The sequence below is a fragment of the Hypanus sabinus genome, chromosome 14, assembly GCF_030144855.1.
Source record: "Hypanus sabinus isolate sHypSab1 chromosome 14, sHypSab1.hap1, whole genome shotgun sequence".
NCBI classification, from domain to species: domain Eukaryota; kingdom Metazoa; phylum Chordata; class Chondrichthyes; order Myliobatiformes; family Dasyatidae; genus Hypanus; species Hypanus sabinus.
In genome coordinates this window covers 90,796,870-90,824,101 of record NC_082719.1, presented here as the reverse complement: position 1 = coordinate 90,824,101, position 27,232 = coordinate 90,796,870, and the positions used below count along the sequence as shown (strand labels likewise).

Genomic DNA, 27,232 nt, shown 5'->3' with positions numbered 1-27,232 from the left:
GCTGCAATTTCTCTGAGTTGAGGAGCGACCAATCAGCAAGAAGGATTCATTAGAAAGGGCCGATGAGAATAATTCAAGGTGAGTAGCCAGTTTTGGAGTGGTCATTTATTCAAAATGTGCCAGTGTTTAGAGTGGTTTTGGCTCATCAGGCTTAGGCGAGATCAGTTCTGAGTGAGGAATTTGTCTTGTAAGTTACTCTCCCTGTGTCCTTATTTCTTCATTCCTCATCTGTTAGGGCATAGTAGATTGGTGAGAATGGCTCCAGGGGCAGTGTTTTGCACTCTGTGTGGGATATGGGAAGTCTGGGAGACATTCATCTCCTGGATAAACGCATCTGCACCAGATGCACTGATTTGCAGTTCCTGAGAGAAAATGGAACATAGAATGATACAGCACAGTACAGGCACTTCAGCCCACAATGTTGTGCTGACCCTTAAACCCTACCTCCCATTTAACCCTCCATCTTAAATTCCTCCATATACCTGTCTAGTAGTCTCTTAAATTTCACTAGTGTATCTGTATATAATGTATTAAGGAACTGGAGCTGCAGCGCGGTAACCTTCGACTCATACGGGAGAATGAGGAGGTGATAGACAGAAGCTACAGGGAGGTAGTTGCCCCTAGTTTACAGGAGATGTGTAACAGGGTTACTGTCAGGAGAAGGAGGGGAAATGCACAGCCAGTGCAGAGTACACCTGTGTCCATTCCCCTTAATAATAAATCTACAATTTTAGATACTATTGAGGGGAAATGACCTACCAGGGAAAGTCACAGAGACCGGGTCTCTGGTGCCATGGCTCAGAAGAGCAGAGGTGAAGAGGACTGCAATGTTGATATGAAATTTCTTAGTCAGAGAAACCGAGACGAGGTTCTGTGGGTGCGATAGAGACATCCGGATGGTATGTTGCCTCCCTCGTGCCAGGATCAGGGATGTCCTGGATCATGTTCATGGCATTTTCAAGGAAGAAGGTGAGCAGCCAGGAGTCTTGGTGCATATTGGCATCAATGACATAGATAGTCAAGGTGAGGAATCCTGAAGAGAGATTATAGGGAGCTAGGTAGAAAGCTGAGAAACAGGACCTCCAGGGCAATAATCTTTGGACTGCTGCCTGTGCCAAGTGCCAGTGAGGGTAAGAATAAGATGATTTTACAGGTGAATGTGTGGTTGAGGAACTGGTGCAGGGGGCAGGGGTTCAGATTTATGAATCTTGGGATCTCATCTGGGGAAGGTATGAACTATACAAAAGGGATGGGTTACACCTGAACCTGGGGGATCCAATATCTTTGCAGACGGGTTGGTTAGAGTTGTTTGGATGAGTTTAAATTAATTTGTCAGGGGCACGGGAACTGGATTGATGGTGCTGATGACGAAGTAGTTGGATTACAAACAAGCAATGTGTAGTGAGACTACTAGCAGGGGGAGGCTGATGATGGAGCAAAATTGCAGTCAACAGGATGAGTTGCAACGGAAAAGCTGGACAAAATTGAAAAGGGTGAACACAGGACTAATTTGAATACGCACATCATATGGAATAAAGTAGCACAGTTACAGATTGGCATGCATGATGTCACAGGCATCACTGAACCATGGCTGAAAGAAGATTATATCTTGGAGCTTAATGTCCAGGGATACACATTGTATCAAAAAGAAGGCAGAGGTGGTGGCATTGCTGTTGGTAAAAAGTAAATTCAAATCATTAGAAAGAGGTGACATAGGGTCAGAGGTATTGAATCATTGTGGGTAGAGCTAAGGAACTGAAAGGGTAAAAAGACCCTGATGGGAGTTATATATAGACCCCCAAACAGTAGTAAGGAAATGGTCTAACATTAGAAAGGGAGATGGAAAATGCATGCTAAAAGGGTAATATTACAATAGTCAGGGGGGATTTCAATATGAAAGTAGACTGGGAAAACCAGGGTGGAAAACCAGGAGAAGGAATTTCTAAAGTGCCTACAAAACGGCTTTTTAGAGCAGCAATGGTTGTACACACTAGGGGATCAGCTATTCTGGATTTAGGGTTGTGCAATAAATTCAAATTGATTCGAGACCTTAAGGTTAAAAAAAATACCCTTAGGGATAAGTGATCATAATATAATAAAATTCACCCTGAAATTTGAGAAGGAGAAGCTGAAGTCAGGTGTGTCAGTATTGCAGTGGAGTAAAGGGAATTACAGAGGCATGAGAGAGGAGTTGGCTAGAATTGATTGGAAAAGGACACTGGCACGGATAACAGCAGAGCAGCAATGGCTGGAATTCCTGGAAGCAATTCAAAAGGCACAGGATATATACATCCCAAAGAGGAAGAAAAGTATTCTAAAGGCAAGATGACACAACCATAGCAAACAAGAGAAGTCAAAGCTAGCTAAAAGCCAAAGAGAGGGCATATAATAGAACAAAAAATAATAGGAAGTTAGAGGATTGGAAGCTTTAAAAGACCAACAGAAAGCAACAAAAAAGTCATTATGAAGGTAAAGATGGAATACAAAAGTAAGCTAGACAATAGTATTAGAAAGGGTACCAAAAGTTTCTTCAGATACATAAAGTGTAAAAGAAAGGCGAGAGTGGATATTGGACAACTGGAAAATATGCTGGTGAGGTATTAATGGGGGACAAGGAAATTGCAGATGAACTGACTAAGTATTTTGCATCAGTCTTCACTGTGGAAGACACTAGTGGTATGGTGGAAGTTCCAGGCATCAGGGAGCATGAAGTGTGTGGTTACCATAACTAGAGAGAAGATTTTTGGGAAACTAAAGAGTCTAAAGGTAGACATGACACCTGGAGCAGATGGTGTACACCCTAGGGTTCTAAAAGAGGTAGCTGAAGAGATCGTGGCGACATTAGTAATGATTTTTCAAGAACCGTACTTCTGGGTGCCTAGGGATGCAGTACTCTCAATGGATATGATTAAATACTCTCATTTCAGCCAGATACAGCTAAAAAGCACAACTGCTTCCAAAGTCAGTACAGTCAACAAAGATATCTTAATGCAGTTAAATGAACTTACTTACTTACTGCCTGTTATGCCTAGGGGCATGTAGGGTGGCAACAAAGGACCTCCACTCCTGTTTGTTCTGGGCTAGCATTTAGATGAACTATTGCTACTTAAAACGGATGGAAACAACTCTGATTGTGGACAGAAGCGCCCACAGAAGAAATGTGGCTGTAGATTGTGGTTACAAGTGCATTTAAGGAAACAGGATTTTAAACTTACAATACTGACTATCTTGCTGGCAAATGTGCAGTCTCTGGTGAATAAAATTGTTGATTTCAGAGCTCGGGTGCTGAATCAGAGGGACATTAGGACCACATGTGTCCTTTGTTTCATGGAATCCTGGTTAACCCCTTCCGTACCAGATGCAGCGATTCAGATCGACAGGTTTACTATACATCGTTAGGATAGGTCTATAAAGTCTCTCAGAAGCAGAGATTCAATACTTTCATATGATCTAATTTCTTTTTTTCTTTTCTCTTATATTTTTTTCTTTTTTTACTCCCTCCGTGACGTTTCAGATTTGACCAGAGGGATGTTTTCTTCTTTTTTTGTAATCTTATCCTCAAATGGACCGCACAGTCCCTTTTTTTTGTTTTAGGTTAGTTTAGTGGTTTTTAAAAAAATTCTTATAAATAGAAAATATTCAGTCTTTTTTTTGAATGAATTGTCAAGAGGAGTTGTGGTTCTCTGTTTATATATACTAGCCTAATATTATATTATACATAATTTTGACAGCGTATATCCTTTTGTTTGTTTGCACATTTATTGTATAATGTATTTGATATAACCTCCTCTGATTTGTAATCTATTCTTATAATTTTTTAAAAAATCAATAAAAAAAGATTGAAGATGAACAGATCACTTGCAATACCAGAGGAAACAACACACTGGACCATTGTTACACCACCATCAAGAATGCCTACCGTGCTATTCCACGCCCTCACTTCAGGAAGTCTGATCACCTGGCTGTACTTCTACTCCCTGAGTACAGGCAGAGACTGAAGACTTTAGCAACCAGTAGTGAGGACCAAGAAGTTTTGGACAAGGGAAGCACAGGAGCGCCTACAGGACTGCTTTGAATCCATGGACTGGACTGCATTCAGGGATACATTTTCAAATCTGGATGAGTATGTAGCAGTTGTTACTAACTTCATTAAAACCTGTGTGGATGGATGTGTGCCTACAAAGACTAAAAATACCTACAAATGTGCCTACTTACTACACATTCCAAACCAAAAGCCGTGGATCTGCTGAAGGCTAGATCTGTGCATTCAAGTCTGGAGACCCAGGTCTGTACCAGAAGATCAGCTATGATTTGTGTAGGGCTATTTCAAGGGTGAAGAGACAATTTCAAACAAGGTTGGAGGTGACATTGGATGCATGACAACTCTGGCAGGGTCTGCAAGACACTATTTCCTACAAAGCGAAACCCAATAACGTAACTGGCAGCAATGCTTCACTACCAGATGAACTCAATGCCTTCTATGTCTACTTTGAAAGGGAGAACACAACTACAGCTGTGAAGACCCCTGCTGCACCTGATGATCCCGTGATCTCTGTCTCAGAGGCCGATGTTAGGCTGTCTTTAAAGAGAGTGAAACCTCGCAAGGCGGAAGGTCCCGATGGAGTACCTGTAAGGCTCTGAAAACCTGTGCCAACCAATTGGTGGGAGTATTCAAGGACATTTTCAACCTCTCACTGCTATGGGCAGAAGTTCCCACTTGCTTCAAAAAGGCAACAATTATACCATTGCCTAAGAAGAATAACATGAGCTGCCTTAATGACTATTGCCTGGTAGCATTCATATCTAGCGTGATTAAAATGCTTTGAGAGGTTAGTCATGACAAGACTGAACTCCTGCCTCAGCAAGGACCTGGACCCACTGCAATTTGCCTATCACCACATTAGGTCAATGGCAGATGCAATCTCAGTGGCTCTCTACTCAGCTTTAGACCACCTGGACAACACAAACACCTACATCAGGATGCTGTTCATCAACTGTAGCTCAGCATTTAATACTATCATTCCCACAATCCTCATTGAGAGGTTGCAGAACCTGGGCCTCTATACCTCCCTCTGTAATTGGATCCTCAGCTTCCTAACCGGAAGACCACAATCTATGCAGATTGGTGATAACATCTCCTCCTCACTGACAATCAACGCTGGTGTACCTCAGAGGTGTGTTCTTCGCCCACTGCTCTGCTCTGTAAATTCTGATGACAGTGTGGCTAGGCATAGCTCAAATACCATCTATAAATTTGCTGATGATACAACCATTGTTGCTAGAATCTCAGGTGGTGATGAGAGGGCGTACAGGAGTGAGATATGCCAACTGGTGGAGTGGTGCCGCAGCAACAACCTGGCACTCAACATCAGTAAGACGAAAGAGCTGATTGTGGACTTACCGAAGGGTAAGACGAAGGAACACTTACCCATCCTCATAGTGGGGTCAGAGGTGGAGAGAGTGAGCAGTTTCAAGTTCCTGGGTGTCAAGATCTCTAAGGATCTGACATGGTCCCAACATATTGATGAAGTTATAAGGAAGGCAAGACAGCAGCTATACTTCATTAGGAGTTTGAATTGATTTGGTATGTCAACAAGTACATTCAAAGACTTCTATAGGTATACCGTGGAGAGCATTCTGACAGGCTGCATCACTGTCTGGTATGGGGGACAGTTGGGGGGTTACTGCACAGGACTGAAAGAAGCTGCAGAGGGTTGTAAATTTAGTAGCTCCATCCTGGGTACCCTGGACATCTTCAAGGTGCAGTTTCTCAGAAAGGCAGCGTCCATTATTGAGGGCCTCCAGCACGCAGAGCATGCCCTTTTCTCACTGTTACCATCAGGTAGGAGGTACAGAAGCCTGAAGGCACACACTCAGCGATTCAGGAACAGCTTCTTCCCCTCCGCCATCCGATTCCTAAGTGGACATTGAATCCTCGGACACTACCTCACTTTTTTTTAATATATAGTACTTCTGTTTTCTGCATGATTTTTAAACTATTCAATATACATATATTGTATAAAGTATACGGAGAAAGGTTTATTTATTATTATTATTATTTTCTCTGCTATATTATGTATTGCATTGAACTGCTGCTGCTAAGTTAACAAATTTCATGTCACATGCTGGTGATAATAAACCTGGTTCTGATTCTGAGAATCACTAAATTCTGGAATGGTTCCGGAAGACTGGAAAATTGCAAATGTCACTCCACTCTTCAAGAAGGGAGAGAGGCAGAAGAAAGGAAATTATAGGCCAGTTAGTCTGACCTCAGTGGCTGGGAAGATGTTGGAGTCAATTGTTAAGGATATAGTCTTAAGGTACTTGGAGGCAGATGATAAAATAAGCCGTAGTCAGCATTGTTTCCTCAAGGGAAAATCTAGCCTGATAAATCTTTTCGAATTCTTTGAAGAAATAACAAGCAGGTAGACACAGAGTAATTGGTTGATGTTGTTATTTGGATTTTCAGAAGGCCTTTGACAAGGTGCCACACGAGGCTGATTGTAGGGATGACTTGCAGCAGACTGAAAAGCTTGAGCATGTAGATATTAAGAAAGAGGATGTGCTGGAGCTTTTGGAAAGCATCAAGTTGGATAACTCACCGGGACCGGACAAGTTGTACCCCAGGCTACTGTGGGAAGTGAGGGAGGAGATTGCTGAGCCTCTGGCAATGATACCTGGCAGAGTGCTCAGAGGATGTGCAGACCAGCTAGCAGATGTTCTCACTGACATCTTCAACATCTCCCTGAGCAGCATCACCGTTCCGACGTGCTTCAAGGCTGCCACCATCGTCCCCATGCCGAAGAAGTCTTCAGTGTCCTGCCTAAATGACTACCGTCCCGTTGCACTTACATCCATCATCATGATGTGCTTTGATAGGCTTGTCATGAGGCATATCAAGACTCTGCAGCCCCCTCACTGGACCCCCTGGGAGACCTCAGTCAGTCCGGATCGGGAGCAGCATCTCCAACACCATCACACTGAACACGAGGGCTCTCCAGGGTTGCGTGCTCAGTCCACTGCTGTTCACTCTGCTGACCCACGACTGTGCTGCAACACACAGCTCGAACCACATCATCAAGTTCGCTGATGACACGACCATGGTGGGTCTCATCAGCAAGAACGACGAGTCAGCTCACAGAGAGGAGGTGCAGCGGCTAACGGACTGGTGCAGAGCCAACAACCTGTCTCTGAATGTGAACAAAACAAAAGAGATGGTTGTTGACTTCAGGAGGGCACGGAGCGACCACTCCCCGCTGAACATCGACGGCTCCTCGGTAGAGATCGTTAAGAGCACCAAATTTCTTGGTGTTCACCTGGTGGAGAATCTCACCTGGTCCCTCAACACCAGCTCCATAGCAAAGAAAGCCCAGCAGTGTCTTTACTTTCTGCGAAGTCTGAGGAAAGTCCATCTCCCACCCCCCATCCTCATCACATTCTACAGGGGTTGTATTGAGAGCATCCTGAGCAGCTGCATCACTGCCTGGTTTGGAAATTGCACCAACTTGGATCGCAAGCCCCTGCAGGGGATAGTGAGGTCAGCTGAGAAGATCATTGGGGTCTCTCTTCCCACCATCATGGACATTTACACTACACGCTGCATCTGCAAAGGAAACAGCATTATGAAGGACCCTATGCACTCCTCATGCAATTTCTTCTCCCTCCTGCCGTCTGGAAAAGGCTCCGAAGCAATCGGGCTCTCACGACCAGACTATGTAACAGTTTCTTCCCCCAAACTATCAGACTCCTCAATACCCAGAGCCTGGACTGACACCTTGCCCTATTGTCCTGTTTATTATTTATTGTAATGCCCGTACTGTTTTGTGCACTTTATGCAGTCCTGGGTACGTCTGTAGTCTAGTGTAGTTGTTTTTTTGCGTAGTTCAGTCTAGTTTTTTGTATTGTGTCCTGTAACACCATGGTCCTGAAAAACGTTGTCTCATTCTTACTATGTACTGTACCAGCAGTTATGGTCGAAATGGTAATGAAAGTGACTTGACTTGCCTTGACTTGACTTGCCTCAATGAGTACAGGAGAGGTTCTGGAGGATTGGAGGGTTGCAGATGTTGTTCCCCTTATTCAAGAAAGGGAGTAGAGATAGCCCAGGAAATTATAGACCAGTGAGTCTTACTTCAGTGGTTGGTAAGTTGATGGAGAAGATCCTGAGAGGCAGGATTTATGAACATTTGGAGAGGCATAATATGATTAGGAATAGTCAGCATGGCTTTGTCAAACGCAGGTTGTGCCTTACAAGCCTGATTGAATTTGTTGAAGATGTGACTAAGCACATTGATGAAGGTAGAGCCGTAGATGTAGTGTATATGGATTTCAGCGAGGCATTTGATAAGGTACCCCATGCAAGGCTTATTGAGAAAGTAAGGAGGCATGGGATCCAAGGGGACATTGCTTTGTGGATCCAGAACTGACATGCCCACAGAAGGCAAAGAGTGGTTGTAGATGGTGATATTCTGTATGGAGGCCAGTGACCAGTGGTGTGCCTCAGGGATCTGTTCTGGGACCCCTACTCTTTGTGATTTTTATAAATGACCTGGACGAGGAAGTGGAGGGATGGGTTAGAAAATTTGCTGATGACACAAAGGTTGGGGGTGTTGTGGATAGTGTGGAGGGTTGTCAGATGTTACAACGGGACATTGATAGGATGCAAAACTGGGCTGAAAAGTGGAAGATGGAGTTCAACCCAGATAAGTGTGAGGTGGTTCATTTTGGTAGGTCAAATATGATGGCAGAATATAGCATTAATGGTAAGAGTCTTGGCAGTGTGGAGGATCAGAGGGATCTTGGGGTTTGAGTCCATAGGACACTCAACGGTGCTACACAAGTTGACTCTGTGGTTAAGAAGACATACGGTGCATTGGCCTACATCAATCGTCGGATTGAGTTTAAGAGTCGAGAGGTAATGTTGGAGCTATATAGGACCCTGGTCAGACCCCACTTGGAGTACTGTGCTCAGTTCTGGTCTCACTATAGGAAGGACGTGGAAACTATAGAAAGGGTGCAGAGGAGATTTACAAGGATGTTGCCTGGATTGGGGAGCATGCCTTATGAGAATAGGTTGAGTGAACTTGCCTTTTCTCCTTGGAGTGATGGAGGATGAGAGGTGACCTGATAGAGGTGTACAAGATAATCAGAGGCATTGATCATGTGGATAGTCAGAGGCTTTTTCCCCAGGGGTGAAATAGCTAGCATGAGAGGGCATAGTTTTAAGGTGCTTGGAAGTAGGTACAGAGGAGATGTCAGGGGTAAGTTTTTTATGCAGAGTGGTGAGTGTGTGGAATGGGCTGCTGGCGATGGTGGAGGCGGAAACAATAGGGTCATTTAAAAGACTCCTGGATGGCTACATGCAGCTTAGAAAAATAGAGGGCTATGGGTAAAGCCTAGGTAGTTCTAAGGTAGGGATATGTTCGGCACGGCTTTGTGGGCCGAAGGACCTGTATTGTGCTGTATGTTTTCTATGTTTCTATGTTTTGATTTCTGTTAACTCAATATCTACTTTCCTTTCAGCCACTACACATGCTGTCCTGCCACTCTGATTCCCATACTCATGTGGCTTTAGTTTAAGTGCCCTGGAACAGCACCAGCAAACCTTCCTGCAAGCATAATGCTCCCTCTCCAGTTCAAATGGGGGAGAGGCGGACCAAAACTAACGTAAAGAATCTTTTTTTACACAGTTGAGTGGTTAGAATCTGAAAAATGAAAGAGTCAGGGCACCCCACCGTAGAAAGCCAACGACGGAAGTCAGAGGCCTGATGTCTTAATTTCTGAGTCCAGGCGAGGACATGGCCTGTCCTGGATTTGGAGGCCTGTCTGTGTGTGTGAGTGGGTGGATGGATAGTAAGGAACTAAGGTAAAACACACAGGACTGAAAAGGAAGGGGGAAAACACCAAGTAAAGAAGATGGGGGAGGGGAAGCCAGAAGGTGACCGGTAAAGCCCAATGTGTGGGGGAGGGGGGTTTGAAGTGAGAAGCTGGGATGTGATAGGTGGAAAGGGGAAAGGGCAGGAGAAGAAGGATAGGAGAAGAGTGTAGACCATGGGAGAAAGGGAAGGTGGAGGGCCCACTCAGGGAGATGATAGGTAGGTGAGGAGATGAGAAGAGGTAAGAGGGGAACCAAAGTGGGGAATGGGAGAAGGAAGGGGAATTGCCACTCTCTCCATGATTCCTTTGTCCATTTGTTCTTCTGCACCATTCGCCCTCCAAGCACATAGCCCTGCAATCGGAAAATGCGCCACACCTGCCCATTCTCCTCCTCCCTTACTTCCATTTAGGGCTCAAAACAATCCTAGCTGAGGCAACACTTCACCTGCAAATCAGTCGGGGTCGTCTCTGGATCCAGCGCTCCTGATGTGACCTCCTCTACATCAGTGATACACAATGTAAACTGGGGGGCCATTTTGTTGAGCACCTTTGCCCCATCCGCAACAAGCTGGATTTCATGGAGGCCAACCATTTTAATTTGAATTTCCATTCCCATTCCCAGATGCCACGATGAGGCCCCTGAAAGATGGAGGAGCAACACTTCATGTCCTGTCTGGGTAGCCTCCAACCTGATGGCATGAACTTTCTCTGCCTCCCCTTTCACTCTTCCTTCTTCCCTTTATCACATGCTTCACTTTCCTATCAGATTCATTCTTTTCCAGCCCTTTACTTTTTCCACCCATTTCCTCCCAGCATCTCACTTCATCCTCCCTCCCCCGCCCACATGGCTTTACCTATCACCTTCTAGCTTGTACTCCTTCCTCTCCCCCACCTTCTCATTCTGGCTTCTTCCCCTTTCTGTTTCAGTCCTGATGAAAGGTCTTGGCCTGAAACGTTGACTGTTTACTCCTCTCCACAGATGCTGCCTGACTTACTGAGTTCCTCCGGCATTTTGTGTGTGTTCCTCATGCTCTCTTCTCGTTACTACCACCCACAAACACAACCTCACCCATTTTTGTTCTCTTGTTGCATTATTTATTTTAATACATATTTCTTATTGTTATTTATAGTGTATTTTATGTATTGCACTGTACTGCTGCCACAGAACAACAAATTTCATGACATATATCTGTGAGAATAAACCTGATTCTGAATCTAATCCTGAGATCATTATAATAATAACTTATTTATAGAGCACTTTTCATACAGTTGATATTGTTCAAAGTGCTCTACAATGGGATAACCATGAAAATAAAATTAAAAAATATATAAATATAAATATAAAATTAAATAAAAGAAAGACGTTCATTAAAAATAAGTTTAAATAAATTGGCTTTGAGCTGGCATTTAAAAGTGTCAACTGAGTTTACATTCCTTGTAGTTTTAGATATTGAATTCCACAAGTTTAGGAGCGTAGTCCATAAAGGATAGCCTGCCAATTATCTTTTGAAGGAGATTATTTAAATTTAAGTGACTGATGGAAGAAAACCTGACAGCTCAAGCAGGATTATATTAACGAAAGTGATTCTGTGATGCACTCCAGTTCCAGACCATCGAGAGCTTTAAAAGCAAGTAAGAGAATTTTAAAGTTAATTCTGAAAGATATGGGAAGCCAATGCAGAGTAGCTAGACTGGGAGTGATATGTTCCCTCATCCTGAAGATGGTTGGGTTTCCCAGGCTCAGGAATTCCAGCAGCTGAAGGGAAATGTAAGGCTAGCAGACCTATCCAAAAGCATTTATTGATGTTGTCAATTTCCAGGAGCAGCAGCAATATTGAACATCCTCTGCACAGCACCATCCAGAGACAGAGAAGCAGCTTCAGCGGCAGGTTGCTGTCAATGCAATGCTCCTCAGACAGGATGAAGAGATCATTACTCCCCAACACCATTCAGCTCTACAATTCAACCACCAGGGGCAAGACATGTTAAAGTGCCGGGGTTAGGACTGAGCTTAAGTTACCACTCAATGCACTTTAGTAAACTATTTAAGAACTTTTTAAAAGCTATTTATTAATGCTTTTTGGGAGGGTGATTTTAGATGCATATCATATTTATACTGAGTTAAATACTGTATGTAATTAGTTTTGCTACAATAAGTGTATGGGACACTGGAAAAATGTTGAATTTCCCCTTGGGGATGAATAAAGTATCTATCTATCCATCTATCTATCTATCTGTCTTCTAGATTCATATCATTACCTAGCTTTTTGAACCTTTTGTAAGCTCTTCTTTTCTTGTTGACTAGATTTACAACAGCATTTGTACACCACGGATCTTGTACCCTACCATCCTTTCCATATCTCATTGGAACGGACCTACTCAGAATCCCACGCAAATATATTCTGAATGTTTGCCACAATTTTGTTTGGTACATTTCCCTGAGAACATCTGTTTCCAATTTATGCTTCCAAGTTCCCCTTACTCCAATTAAATGCTTCCTTAACTTGTTTGTTCCTATCCCTCTCTAATGCTATGGTAAAGGAGACAGAATTGTGATCACTATCACTGGCACCTGAGTGGCAAACTACCATCCGCGTTTCGTTCCTGCGTCCACAGAATCGCCTATCTGACTCCCTGACTGTAGAGTCCTCTATCACTGCTGCCACCCTCTTCCTTTCCCTCCCCTTTTGACCCACAGGGCCAGAATCTGTGCCAGAGGCATGGCTACTGTTGCTTCTCCCAGGTAGGCTGTCTCCCCCAACAGTACTCAAACAGGAATACTTATTGTTAAGGGGGACAGCCACTGGGGTACTCTCTCGCACCTGCTTCTTGCCTTTCTCTCTCCTGACTGTTACACACTTCTCTGTCTCCTTTGGTCCCAGGGTGACCACCTAGCTATAGGTCCTCTCTTCCTTTTCTTTTTTAATCTTTTTATTAATTTTCAAATACATAAGCATAATAACAATAGTAGTACTGAGAGATTGGGATTACATTGTTGGTAAACAGTATATAGGAGTAAATAACACAAATGTACTAAGCCTCCCAAACTCTTAATGTAATTAAACATGGTAGAAAAAGAAATGAAAACATGTAAAAAAAAACCCAAATTAGAAAACAAAAAAAAAACTAAATTAAACTAAACAAAGCTGGGCTATTATATTACATTGGATACAATCAATACTGTCAATAACTCTGCTCCTCTAGCTCCTTTCTATCAGTTCCTCACTCTCCCTGACCAGACGAAGGTCATCGAGCTGCATTTCCAGTTCCCTACAGCGGCCTGGCACAAATGTGGTGCAGATGTGGTTGTCCTGGAGGCTGGGAGTCTCTAGGACCTGCCATATCTGACACCGAGTGCAGAATACCAGCCTCACACACATACTCTTTGTCTTTATTTTAAACAGATAACCTACCTGGCCTCGACCCTTTATCGCCGAAGCCCCTTTGAGCCAAAGCCTTCCTACTCTGTCTGCCTCTACTCCGACGTCCGCTCCTCCGATGCCCGCTCTGTAAATCTGTCTTCCTTTTAAACTCTTCCTGCTGTTCTCACTGGCCGACCTCCACGCGCTTGCACAGTTGTGCCCCGTTCAAACTGCTGAAGAAATGAGATTGAGCATGATGGGATTAATGTTCTGAGATGCACCTGTTTCAGTGCAAGGAGTATTGTAAGTAAGGCAGATGAACTTTAGAGCTTGGATCAGCATGTGGAATTATGATGTTGAAGCCTTTAACGAGAGTTGGCTGCAAGGGGGCAGGACTGACAGCTCAGTGCTCTGGGGTTCCGTTGTGTAAGACAAAATAGAGGAGGAGGGGCGGCATTTCTCATCAGGGAAAATGTCATACCAGTGCTCAGAGAGGATGTACTGGAGGACTTGTCTACTGAGGCAATACAGCTAGAACTGAAAATTTAAAAAAGGGATGACCATGTTAATGGGACTATATTGTAGACTTCCCAATAGTTAGAGAGATACTCTGTCAGACTGTTGAAAAGAACATAAGGTTGTGATAGTAGATGATTTTAACACATATTGGCAGGAACGAACAAGGAGTAAAGTTAATGAGGACCCTCTCATGCTAAGTATTGTGGAAAGCTGGAACTCTCTCCTGAAAAAGTGAAGCACACTGTGTCAGTACTAAGATCTTTGGATTTTTCTTTGGTTAGGAACATGCCACAAAAGTGAGTAATGAAGTCAAGATACTGATATCGTCCTTATGTTGATGATGGTGGGGGTGCTGGTCGTGATGGGGTTGGCAATCTGACAGTTTTGAAGCTCTGAATATCAAACTTCTGATCTGTAATTTAACTTATTCCCCAATACAGCCAATAATTCCTGTACATTATTTTATATTGTATGTCAATACTGCAATTTCTGTTCACCGACAGTGCTATAGACACAGCCCCAGAATAGGTCGGCACCCTTTTAGAATTGAGATGAAGAAGAATTTCTTTATCCAGAGAGTGGTGAATCTGTGGAATTCTTTGCCACAGGTGACTGTGGAGGCCAAGTCTTTACATATATTTAAGGCAGGGGTTGATAGATGCTTGATTGGTCAGGGCATGAGGGGTTACAGGGGCATGAAGGCAGGAGATTGAGGCTGAGAGGGAAATTGATCAGCCATGATGAAATGGCAGAGCAGACTCGACGGGCTAGTTGCCTAATTCTGCTCCTATATGTAACTCCCTGGGTCACCTCAGGCTCGCTCAGCTCGTTCTTGTCTGGGGGAGCAGCCTTCGGCCCCGCCAAACTGGGTAATCAGCTGGTGTGGATGCTGTGTGATGTCCCCGCCTCGCCCAAAACCAGACAGTACACCATATGCGATTAAATGAGTACAATTTATAAAGGTTACTATAACTAAGTGATTAATAACGATACAGTATATATGAAGAGAAAATTAAAGAAAAGGTGCCAAACTTATCAAAGTCCAAACCACTTCGTGCACAACCGTTGGAGCTCAATTTCTGAAGTCTTCTGGCCACCATTCGATCCCCTCCGAAATCCTCGACTCGCAGCTCAGGACCCTCCGAACTCCTCGACTCTCCAAACAGCTCAGGACCCTCCGAGTGGTCAACCAAGCACATCTAGCTTCATCCCCCCCCCCCCCCCCCCGGAGAATCTCCCGGCCTCGGACCCCCCTTTGGGGTCCGATCCTCGCCCAGCTTAGAGCATTGCGTCCTCTCTCTCGACCCCCTCGCGCCGATCTGCCCAAAAGCCCGTCAACAAAAGCTTACAGACTCAGAAGAAAGAACATTAATCCCCATTTGGTTTACAAAGGAATACCATTCTCGTTATCAGTAAATTAGCATTCCTGCTAGCTAACAAAAGGAAACCCTTTCCCAACAGTAACAAAGAAAAAAAAAGAAACCCCCTTTACACACTTCCTCCACCAAATAAAAGTCATGTCCTCATGACTACTAAATAACTCGCCACCTTTCCTGCCAACACACCGTAACCCAAGCACAAACAGTGACATCTCCTCCCCACACAGTAACCCTCACGCCCTGTTCCTCAGGCGCTACTTAGGCCAACTATCTGGGAGTTCCCTAACCCTTCTGAGGCCTCCGTACCCCCTCACCTAAACCCTTCAGGCTCGGACACAACTGGGGATACCTTGGGCCCACTACCAACTCCTCTCTCAACCTCTCACTCATGCCCCACACTGCACACAGCTAACCCTCCCCGCTACACCTGACTCAATGGGAGAAGGGCCAAAGGTCTCTTCCTCAATCGAGGGAAAGTCAGCAAAAGGCAGCATGTACCACACATCCAGCACATCATCCATTGAATCTGTATTCTTCCTCATTCCTGTGATCGGTAGCTGCTGTTTGATCTTCTCCAAACGGAAACACGTGGCCTGCACTGCTCCCGCAGTCTCTTCAGCCTCCTGTTCAGTATTCACTGCACTTCTCTCCAGCTTTTTCTTCCTCATGACTTCTTCCAGATCAACTTTCAGGCTTTGCACTTCATTTGAACTGTCGATGGTCATCTTCAGGTTCCCTTCAAGCTTCCGCTTCTCTCTTCTGAGATTCGTCTGTAATTTCTTCACCTTTGCAAACTCCCCTCTCCGGGTTCTCAGTTTGCTATTACCCTCAGTCAGACAACTTTCTTCATTCTCTCCAACTTGTAAGTCTTCCGAATGGTTCCAGATCTCTTTCTCCAGTCTCTCCGTCTTCATTTCAAACTTGATTCCGTAGAGACAGTCTCTCACGAGCTGCGACCTTCGCCCGTGTCCCGAAACCACTTTAACTCGGTAGTTCTCAGCTGCTCCTGCAACGACCTCACTTCATATTCTCCTGAGGCAAATCCAAATACCAAGAGATCATCCACATACACCAAAACTCCAAACGCCTCCACATCCCCTATGGTCTTCCACCTGCCCCGCAGGAAGGTTGCAAGGGCTCCAGATATGCCCTGTGGCATCTTTTCGGACCCGAAGACTCCTAGGGAATTTATAACGGCCGTCTTCTCCTTGTTGGCCCCACTCATCGGGATCTGGCAACATCCACTCCTCAAATCCAGCACCTTAAACCACTTCACACCACTCAGACAGGCCATCGCCTCTCTGGCCCTCAGGGCCATATTCTGGTCACTGACAGTGCGCCTCTTCAATGCAATATAATCCATACACACGCTGCCTACATCTTCCACGGCTGTAGGGGCCAGTCGCTGCAACCTCTCTCTCTCCGAGGTGTCTTCAGCAGTCAACTCCCCTCCCTTGTGGTATTTCGCAGCGTCCACGAAGAGGGTCTCACCCTCAGATACTTCCCCCAGGCCGTACCACCACTGGCTCTTGTTTGAATTCGGTATCAGCCCAATGTTGCTACACACGTCCGCACAAGCAGCTCGAAACCCTGGGTGCATCGACAATGCCTCCAAACAGCGCTCACCCGCCTCCTCCGGGCAGGCTCCCAAGCGCACCAGCAGGATTTTGGTTCTCTCTAGAACAGAAACGCTGCCCGTCTCAACAGGGTCTGGACACATCAGCATTAACGATTCATGAACCTCAGTCACCTCCACATTTGCCTCTAAGAATTCCATTTTCACTGACCAACAACCGTTGTCTGGATAATCACCGGCACTGGTACCCCGAATCTCCAGTGTCCTCAATGTTGTCAAGGGTAAATGCTTCCAATAACGGTTATGAAACAAATTGTACAGCAATTTAACCGGCGCCCCGGTGCCGAGGATGGCTTTAACTTGACTTCCATCCATCCGTAACAACACCTGTGCGCGTGGCCCCTCTAAGCCTTCAGGAATAGGGTCTGTTCCTTTCGGGAGTTCCTTGGTACATTGCTGGGAACGTGCTCCCCCAGAGACCCCAAGCCGTTCCCCCACTGGGCCTCCTCTAAGTTTCCCGACACCTCTCGAATCAACGGAACAACTGATCCCCTTGACAGATCCCCTTGGCACCACAAGCAATTTATCTGCCCCCCTAGGCAAAAAGGGATACCCTAAAAACTTCCCACCAATCTCCTGCCACAGATATAATAAGCCCCCCAGCTGCGGCATTTGACTTCCAGTCGAACCACACGCATTTTCCCACACTTTCCCAGAACTGGCAGCGGTCACTTCGAGGTAATTGCGCCTGACAGTTCTAACAAAGTCACCAGCCCGCCTACTCAAACTTTCAACCCGTCCCTGTCGCCTTTCCTCAGCCAAGCACTGCCACTCACCCAACAACTGAGAGGTCCGCTCCGCCCACGCCTCCGCCCCTTTAGGGCTGGACGTTATTCCAACAACCGGGCGGAGCTCACCACTGCTGAAACATCCCAACCTGTCACTCCTCACTCTCCAAACAGTACGGACAACCCATGGTCCCACCACCATTTCGTCAGCACTAGTCGGAACTCGAACAACGACCTCCAGGCTACCAACAGCAACCACCCCACCCAACACACACACAGCAATAACCAGCAATCGCACACCCACAAAGGCACACCGGCTCTTCGCCGCAGACACAATTTAAAGAGGGTGATCACACAGCTTCCACAGAAATCAACCCCGGACGAGCACCCCACAATGTAACTCCCTGGGTCGCCTCAGGCTCGCTCAGCTCGTTCTTGTCTAGGGGGAGCAGCCTTCGGCCCCGCCAAACTGGGTAATCAGCTGGTGTGGATGCTGTGTGATGTCCCCGCCTCACCCAAAACCAGACAGTACACCATATGCGATTAAATGAGTACAATTTATAAAGGTTACTATAACTAAGTGATTAATAACGATACAGTATATATGAAGAGAAAATTAAAGAAAAGGTGCCAAACTTATCAAAGTCCAAACCACTTCGTGCACAGCCATTGGAGCTCAATTTCTGAAGTCTTCTGGCCACCATTCGATCCCCTCTGAACTCCTCGACTCGCAGCTCAGGACCCTCCGAATTCCTCGACTCTCCAAACAGCTCAGGACCCTCCGAGTGGTCAACCAAGCACATCTAGCTTCATACCCCCCCTCGGGAGAATCTCCCGGCCTCGGACCCCCCTTTGGGGTCCGATCCTCGCCCAGCTTAGAGCATTGCGTCCTCTCTCTCGACCCCCTCGCGCCGATCTGCCCAAAAGCCCGTCAACAAAAGCTTACAGACTCAGAAGAAAGAACATTAATCCCCATTTGGTTTACAAAGGAATACCATTCTCGTTATCAGTAAATTAGCATTCCTGCTAGCTAACAAAAGGAAACCTTTTCCCAACAGTAACAAAGAAAAAAAAAGAAACCCCCTTTACACATATATCTTATGGTCATACGGTCCTTTGTTCTGTATAAACTTGAGTGAGGGAAATTGTTACATGTATAGCAATAATGAAATAGTTTATTGGGAATAATGAACATGTTTTAACTTGTTTCATTATTCACAATAAACCATTTCATTATTGCTGTAGCTTGTCATGCCTAATGTTTACATTGCTGTGCCCCTGTTTCAGCTGGTTTTATTCAGTTTAACAAACAAGACACTAAACATCCTAACTGGATGTGATCATGATCTTATTAGCAAGATTAAGCATGATTTTGGCAAGATTTGCTTAGAGGCAACTGTTTTTGGAACATCAATTCAGCCTCATCTTAATTTACTTTCAAAATTCATTAACTCAACAGGCCATATACATTTACAATGATTGGAAGTGATGGGACTTTTGAGTATTTTCCAGAACTTTTAAGAGGAATAAAATGTAAGCAATTGTCAAAATTGGGTGTCATTGAGTCACAGAATTATTATATTTGATCCTCCCATTTTTCCACTTACAGACAAGGTGATCTAATGCCTCCTTTGATGAGAAAATTATGGTTCTCTGATTTTACTTAGCTGTTAAAGAAGACAAAGGAAATGTGTGGATTTGAAAGATTTGTCAGTCTGAGCATGAAATTTGCTGTGATTGCTATTAAATAGCTAGACAAGCACTTTACTGATTTGGCTCGTCGAGTCTATTCCACTGCTCTTCCATTCTGTCATGGCTGAATTATTATCCCTCTCAACCCCATTCTCCTGCCATTTCCTCATAACCAGGATGCCCTGATTAATCAAGAACCTATCAACCACCACTTTAAATATACCCAATGACTTGGTTCTCTGTGGCAATGAATTCCCCAGATTCACCACCTTCTGGCTAAAGAAACTTTCCTCAATTGTGACACTGTGCCCTCTGAGTCCACTTCATCTGGGCCTTTCAACATTTGATAGATTTCAATGAGATCCCTTCTCATTCTTCTAAGCTCCAGCGCTTACACGCCTTTAGCCATCAGACACTCCTCATAAGTTAACCTATTCTTCTAAGCTCAAGTGAGTACAGGGCCTGAGTCTGCAAACCTCTTCACATTTTAACCCTTTCATTCCTGGGGTAATTCTTGTGACCCTCCTCTGGACCCTCTCCACAGCATATTTTTTTTCTTAGATAAGGGGCCCGAACCTGCTCAAAATACTCCAAGAGCCGTCTGTTCAATGCCTTATAAAACCTCAGCATTATATCCTTGCTTTTGTATTCTAGATCTCTCAAAATGTTTGAGGCATGCTTCCTGTGGGACATGTTTCATTGACATAACCTGTACATTGGAAACATTCATTGGACCTGATGCTACAAAGTGTTTTTTCCTTGAAGCACAGCACGAAAATGTTTTGTAACATCAGAAGGATCATTAACTGAAGGTAACAGGATGAATTATATTAAAGCATGGTTGGGTAATTTACTGTTACCTGATGATTGAATCATATTCAAAGGATTTTTTAACATGTGAAACTAACTTAGAATTTAAGATAAATGCACAATTAATATTAAGTTATACAGTTAAAATCCAACTTGCAGAAGTTGAAGGAGGGATATACAGCAAATCAGTAACTAGGTTTCTCTGCACAGTGTATGTGTCCGAACCTGTGTCACATTTGCAAAGATGTCTTTCCCTTTGTCCTTTCCTGCCACTTTTATAGTTTCTGGAATGGAAACACAAATTTAGTTCATTGTTTGCACAAATCAGAAAGTGAGTGATACTGGCAAGTAGAAATTTGAATGGAAGGAACTTCAGAAGCCCTTCTGTCAGTGGTCCAGTCACCTCCTTGGAAGTTTTCATGTTTTATTGTTTTACAACATTAATCACAGTGGATTTAATTTGGCTTTTTTTTTTGGCACTTATCAACAGAAAAAGAGCCTTTCATGTCACAGTGAAAACAAAGCCAAATTAGATCCACTATGATTCACCATTGTAAAATAATAAAAAAATACTTTTTATAGGCACTGTAGTTCCCTTCTGCTCAGGTAAGTGAGTGTCAGTAGTAGTTCTGCAGTAAATTAAGTCCTGTAGTAACTCTGCAATATATGCTCAGCGGCCACTTTATTAGTCCTTCCTCTTCCTAACAGAGTAGCCAGAGTGCATGTTTTGTTGTCTTCTGCTGCTGTAGGCCATCCACTTTAAGGCTCAACATTATTATGTATTGCAATGTACTGCTGCTGCATAACAACAAATTTCATGACATATGCTGGTGATATTAAACCTGATTCTGATTCTTCATCATTTAACTCCCTGCTAAAACCTTCATTCATGCCTTTTGTTAGACACAGACTTGACTATTCTAATATACTCATGATCTCTTGTTCTATTCTCCATTTACAAGGTCACCTAACGCACTGCTCCCTGAGTCTTAACTTGTGCTAAGCACTCTTCCCTCACTACCCTGTCTTCTCTGGCTCCTGGTTAAACAGTGTCTTAATTTAAAAATTTAATGGTTTAAAAATCAATTCATGTTTTCAACCATAAATATTCTAGTCCTATATCCCAGATTAATTTTATGAGTTGCGGTATCCCAGATTGTTTGCTTTTCCAGCTCTGGCCTTTTGAACACTCAGATTTTTTTTCTCCAACATTACCATGCAGAAACAGGTTCTTTGGCCAGCCGTGCCCATGCTAATTGCAAGGCATCCATCTACACTAATCCCATTTACTAGCACATGGTGTCTACAGAACGCAAATATTTGTCTGAATACTCCTTTAATATTGGGAGAGTCTCTGTGTCCACCTTCCCCTCAGGCTCAATTACTAACTACTCTCTGTGTGCATAAGAATTCTTCCTCAAATCTTCTCTAATCCTCCTCTCCTTTACAATAAGCCTATGCTCCCTGGTCATGGAGGTATCTGCTATGGGGAAAAGTTTCTTTCTACCTACCCTCCCTATGCCCCTCATAAATTTATATACAGTACCTCTATGAGGTTCCTGTTCAATCTCCATTTCTCCAAACAAAACAAACCTAGATGACCCGATTTCTCCTTGTAACTGAAATGCTCCAACCCAGGCAATATTCCAGTAAAAGTCCTCTGCACCTTTTCCGATGCAATTACACCCCTCCTATAATATGGGGACAAATCTACACATAGCATTCCTGTGGTGGCCTAAATACTGTTTTATAAAGTTGTAACATAATATGCCTTATCCACCACTGAGACCTGACACATATTGAGTCTTCGTCGAGCATCTTCACTGTGCCTATTGCAAAAGGAAGGGTCTCACAATGGCGACCCATTTCAATTCAAATTCCCATTCCCATTCTGACATGTCAGTCCATGGCCTCCTTTACTGCCATGATGAGGCCAAACTCAGGGTGGAGGTACAAAACCTCATATTCCATCTGAATAGTCTTTAACCTATTGGATAAACATCAATTTCTCCAACTTCTGGTAATTAACCCCCCCCCCCCTTTCCACCCCCCTCTCCAATTACCCTCTCACCCTTTCTCTTCTCCTCAACTGTCTATGACCTCCCTCATGTTCCGCTCTTCCTTCCCTTTCTTCTATGATCCAATGTCCTCTACTATTAGATTCCTTCTTCAGCCCTTTACCTCTTCCACCTATCTCATCCTAGCTTCTTACTTCAACTCTCCCCCAAACAGCCACCTTCCCCCTCACCTGGTCTCATGTATCACTTACCAGCTTGCATTCCTACCCCTTCCCCCAAATTCTGTCCCCATTCATTCCATTTCTGATGAAGGATCTCAGCTCAAAATGTTGGTTGTATTCTCCTTTATAGATGCTGCCTGATTTACTGAGTTCCTCCAGCATTTGTGTGTTTTGCTCAAGTTTCCAGCATTTGGAGTTATGAGCATAATTCTCTGATCTTAACCACAATGGGCAGCAAATGAAAGTAATTACCCCACACAGAATGTCTTTTTCATTACTTAATATACCATTTCTACAGTCTTCAGGGAATCTTGAACTTGTTCATCAGCACTCCCTGGGACCCTCCCATTACCAGTGTTAGTGAAGTTAGAGCTCTCAAAGTGCATCACCTCATACTCATCTGGATTCAGTTCCATCTGCCATTGCTCTGAAATGCTCAGAATCGAGTTTCTAGGTTTCAGTTCGGTTACTTTCTCCAAGCAGTGAGGCTGATCAACACCTCTGCCCACTAATGCACCCCTCCACACCACCTTATGTACAGGCACTTCTGTGCCTAAAGTCACTTAATGGACATACAATCAATCTATATATATCTATATATATATATATATGCTACAGTATTTATATTTATTGTGGTTTTTGTCTTATTGCGTTTTTTTTGTGTTGCATCAGATCAAGGGTAACAATTATTTCATTCTCCTTTACACTTTAAATTTGAATCATTTGATTGAGCCTTACCAAAGGCTCTGGAATCCTGTCCCTGAACTCCTCTGCTCTTCTGTTTCTCTCTTTTCTTTAATCTAATTTATCCATGAAGTTGTTGATTTTCTTCTTACTATCTCTTTAAGTGGATCAGTGCCAAATATCTCACTTGTGAAGCATCTTGAGGCACTTTGCTTATTCAAAGGGAATGTGTCTTGTTAAATTGAATCTTGTCTAGTCAAATGTTGCTTGACTATAAACAGACTTGATAGTTCCCCTTTGTTTTGATATGTCAGCTTCTTTTTTCACTTAGTCTTTCTGATAGAAGAGGCAGAATTCTGGAAATTAATGAGTTTAACATGGATGTTCAGATATTGGTATTCCACAATGATGAATTCACATCAGAGCATCCAGCTGCTAGGGAAGGAATTCCAGGGTGGAGGAAAAAAAAATAACACTTGGTTCTGATGTCAGGAGAAGATTGGTAACAGAATACCAACATGATGATTAAATGAGAGGCGTTCATGAACAGGCTGGAATGCACAAAGTTGAGCCAACGCTGTGTATGAAGTCACCAGAATGGATCTCAATCTTTGCTGCAGAAAAAGTACAGAGTTGCACATACTGTATATATCAATGTCAGAATGTGAGTGTCTGCTTCAAAATAGCATCTATCATATCAGCGCCCAAGGAGAGCAGGGTGAGATGTCTCAAAGACTATTACCCAGTAGCATCACATCTACTGTGATGAAGTGCTTTGAGAGGTTGGTCATGGCTAGAATTAACCTCTTGCCTCAGCAAGAACTTGGACCCATTACAACTTGCCTCCTGCCACAATAGGTCTACAGCGGATGCAATCTCGTTGGCTCTCCAATCAACCTTGGACCCTCACCATCCAGAAAATGACTTCTTCTCATTTCCACCATCAGAGAGAAAGTTCTGGAGCCTGAAGCCCCACACTCAACTTTTTAGGAACAATTTATTCCTTTCTGCCATCAGATTTCTGAACAGAACATGAACCCATGAACACTACCTCACTATTTTTCTCTCTTTTAACACTGTCCTCTTCAGCATCAAGGATATCTTCAAAAGAATATGACATCTTCCTCCACTACATTGATGACTGCATTGGTGCTGCCTCATGCACCCATGCTGAGCTTGTCAACTTCATCAACTTTGCATCCAACTTCCACTCTGCCCTTCAATTCACTTGGTCCATCTCTGACACCTCCGGCCACTTTCTTGATCTCTCTTCCTCCATCTCTGGTGACCAAACTGTCGACTGACATCTTTTACAAACCCCCTGATTTCCATGGTTATCTTGACTATACCTCTTCCCACCCTGCCTCCTGTAAAAATGGTATTCACTTTACACGCTTCCTTTGTCTTTGCTGCAATTGTTCCCAGGACACAGCTTTCCTTTCCAGCTCATCAGAAATGTTCTCTTCCTTCAATGAATGGAGTTTCCCTCCTCTACTACTGATGCTGCCCTCACCTGCATTTCATCCATTACCTTAATACCCGCGCTCACCTGATCTTCCTGCTGCCTTAACAGCGATAGGGTTCCTCCTGTTCTTACCCATGATCCCCCATATCCAACACAACATTCTCCACAACTTCCACCATCACCATACATATCTTTAGCTACCCCCTCTTTCCTCAGGGACAAGGGGATCACTCCCTCTGTGATTCATTTGTCTATTTGTCCCTCCCCATTAATCACACCTCCCTGGCACATATCCTTTCTAGTGGCCAAAATACACCACCTGCTCATTTGCCTCCTTCCTTGCCTCCATCCAGGGATCCAAGCAGTCCTTCCAGGTGAGGCAACACTTCACCTGTGAATCAGCAGGGGTCGTTTATTGTCTCCCAATGTGGCCTCCTCCACTACACTGGTGAGACCAGCCGTAAATTTGGGGACTGCTTTCTCGAGTACCTCTGCGCCATCTGCCAAAAGCCAAACTCCCTGTTGACCAAACATTTTGATTCCAATTTCCATTCTCATTCTGACATGTTGGCCCATGGCCTCTTCTTCTGATAAGATGAGGTCACCCTCAAAGTGGAGGGGCAACAACTTATATTCCGTCTGGGTAACCTCCAGCTTGATGGCATGAGTATTAATTTCTCCTCCTGGTAAAAAAAAATCCCACCCCCTCCCCTCTTCTTCTATTCCCCACTCTAGCCTCTTACCTCCTCTCATCTGCCTATCACCTCACCCTGGATCCCCTCCTACTTCTCTTTCTTCTGTGGTCTACTCTCCTTTCCTATCACATTCCTTCCTCTCCACCTCTTTACCTTTCCTACCCACCTGGCTTCACCTCTCCCATCTAGTTATCCTCCTTCCCCTCCCCCCACCATTTTATTCTGGTCTCTTCCCTCTTTCTTTCCCATCCTGAAGAAGGGTCTCAGCCCAAAATGTTGACTGTTTATTCATTGCCATAAATGCTGCCTGACCTGCTGAGCTCCTCCAGCATTTTGTATATGTTGCTTTGGATTTCCAGCACCTGCAGAATTTATGACGTTCAAAAGCTGATGCCTCAGAAAACTGGCATCCATCATTAAGGACCTCGTTCACCATGGACTTCTCATTGCTACCATCAAACAGAAGGTACAGGAGCCTGAAGATACATCCTCAGCATTTTAGGAGCAGCTTCTCCCCCTCCACCATCAGATTTCTGAATGAGACAATGAGCCCATGCAATCTATCCGGTCAAGATGGCACCAGCGAACAACGTTTCCTTGGGTGACATCTCCCAGATAGTCAATCTCTACAATTATTTCACTTATTCTATGCCTTCTGCTTGTTCTTCTTGTCTTCATTGCATTTCAGAGACTGTTGGAGCCAGTGACATTCAGTTTGGTGTTCGATCGAGTGATCTAGCGCTTCGACGTCCCCAAAGCGGACTGCAAACAAGGGCTGCCCCGTGCAGAAGACCAGAGATTGGGTGCAGGATCATTTCAAAGCATTGAGAAAAATTGAATGTAGACGAGGTCAGTGGGCGCTCTCCACAGAGATCACGGGTTGACGGTGGTTGGCAGCTGGGTCGGCGGTGTTCGGAAGGACTGAGTTTGAGCGGTCACTCTCCTCGGATCTGGTGGGAGGATGTTTTTTGAAGTTCTGAAACATGTGATTATTAGACTGTAGCTTATAAAGCTCTCCTTCAGTATTTTGTGTTTTCTTTCTTGTTGCTGATTGGTGGGTTTGAGGTCCGAGTGGACAATGTGCTGGTTTTTGTGCGAGGGAGAGGTTGGGGATTTGGGATCTGATGTTCTTATTGGCTTTTCTGTGTGGTTGATCTGTTGGTTTTTGTGTGGGGGAGAGGGGATTGGGGTTTTGGTGCTGTTTGCATTGTTCTTTTCTGCTAGGGCTGGGGTGGGGTTCAGGGTTTTTGATGTTCCAGGAGGGTGATCTGTCGGTTTTTGTGTGAGGGAGGGGTTGGGGGACTTGGGGTTTTGTGTTGAGCTGCCATTTTCTGTGTGCATATTTTTTTGTCCAAGTGAAGAGGGTAGTGGTGGGGGGGTTGGAATTTGTGAGTGTTGTTTCTTTTCCCTTTTCGTGTGTGTGTGGGGGGGTGATGTCTTTTCTTTCAATGACTCCTGTGGTTTTTCTGTATTTCATGGCTCTCAGGAGAAGACGAAAATCAGAGTTGTATTGTACATGCATACTTTGACAATAAAATAAACCTTTGAACCTATATATTTCATATTGTAATTTATAGTTTTTTTCATTACGTATTGCACAGTACCGCTGCCGCATTATAACAAATTCCACAACATATTCCGATGACATTAATCCTGATTCTGATTTTGGTAATGTGATTAGAATTCTGATTCCTCTATCAGCAAAAGTTGTTTTATAGAGTACATAAAGAAATGTTCACAGCCAAACTATCAAGCAAACATCCAAATGCAGGCTGCGTCAGGTATCACAACAAAAGAACTTTAAATAACTAAAAGGTTTCAGTGTGTTTTACAGCAGTGATATGGGATTCTATACAATCAATGGCCTCTTTATTGGTCTGTAGTCCTAATTGATTCAATCAATAACTCAAGTCCTTGTAAATTTACTCTACAATTTTTCAAGCTCATTGATATTGTTACAGTGGGTGGGTGACCAAAACTATACACAATACTCCAAATTTGGCCTCACCAATGACTTATACAATAGATTGGTAGGATTTAGCCAACATTCTAACATTGGTTTTGCAGCAAAACCTTGCATTCAATATCAGTAATACCAAAGAATTGATTGTGTACTTCAGGAAGGGTATGATGAGGCAACAGACACC

At 44.1% G+C, this 27,232-nt stretch overlaps 1 long non-coding RNA gene across 1 annotated transcript; it reads left to right on the top strand.

Annotated features, from left to right (window-relative positions):
- LOC132404449 (uncharacterized) lies at nt 1–26,217 on the top strand. Its single transcript, XR_009515544.1, has 3 exons — nt 1–78; nt 19,847–20,004; nt 25,774–26,217. It is a non-coding gene; the product is annotated as an uncharacterized LOC132404449 (long non-coding RNA).
- The last annotated feature ends 1,015 nt before the right edge of the window (nt 26,218–27,232 follow it).